Here is an 857-nt window from a genome sequence, read left to right as displayed (position 1 = left end):
CTCTTGACCTGTCAGTGCCTTCTTTATGCAGGGACTCCCTGGATGCACACTGCCCCGACTCTGTGGCTTTCTGAGACCACAAAGGAAGAACGGACGACCCCTCACTATTGCACCTTTCATGCCTCTAAAGGCAGAACTACATGAATGACAGCGCCAAGTTCAGTTACCAGCTTGGCCTGGACCTCTGCCCACTTCATCCACATTACTAGCAGCTATTGCCTGTTGCAGTTCTCAAGGAGTAGAAAACTCCTTAGGCATTTTCTTTGTTTGAGTATTAATCTGGACGCCTTTCCTTAATGCTGCCTGCCAAGGGAGGTAGAATTACTGTACTTTAGAGGTGAGGCTGCTGGTAGATTGCCCACACCTCATCATATGGCCCCACACCCAAGGGCATATGGACAACACTAATTGGACTCAGTCATTACAAAAAGAGGACATGAAGTTGGGAGGGAGACATGTGGAGGGTCCCCAAGGGGACCTGGAGGGAGGTAGTATAGGGTGGATATGATCACATTCATTGGATACATGTATGGAGATTTCAAGGAATAAATAAAAATACGGTTTAAGAAATAAAAAACAATAAAAGGAACGCAAAAATTGTATATTGAAATTATTATAGTGTTTCTATATTTTATTTAAAAGAGAAAAAAGTCAATCTAGAGTCTGTTAAATGACCATAAAACTATTGTATCTCAAATATCAGTATTGAGATTTATTTTTGAGACAGTGTCTCCATGTAGCCCTGGCTGTCTTAGAACTCACTACGTAGACCAGGCTGGCCTTGAGCTCACAGACATCTGTCTGCCTCTGCCTCCCAAGTGCTGGGATTAAAGGCATGTGCCACCACGCCCAATGAG

The sequence above is a fragment of the Nannospalax galili genome, unplaced genomic scaffold (genome assembly GCF_000622305.1).
Source record: "Nannospalax galili isolate Female #2095 unplaced genomic scaffold, S.galili_v1.0 scaffold2176, whole genome shotgun sequence".
NCBI classification, from domain to species: Eukaryota; Metazoa; Chordata; class Mammalia; order Rodentia; family Spalacidae; genus Nannospalax; species Nannospalax galili.
This window is presented reverse-complemented; position numbering follows the sequence as displayed.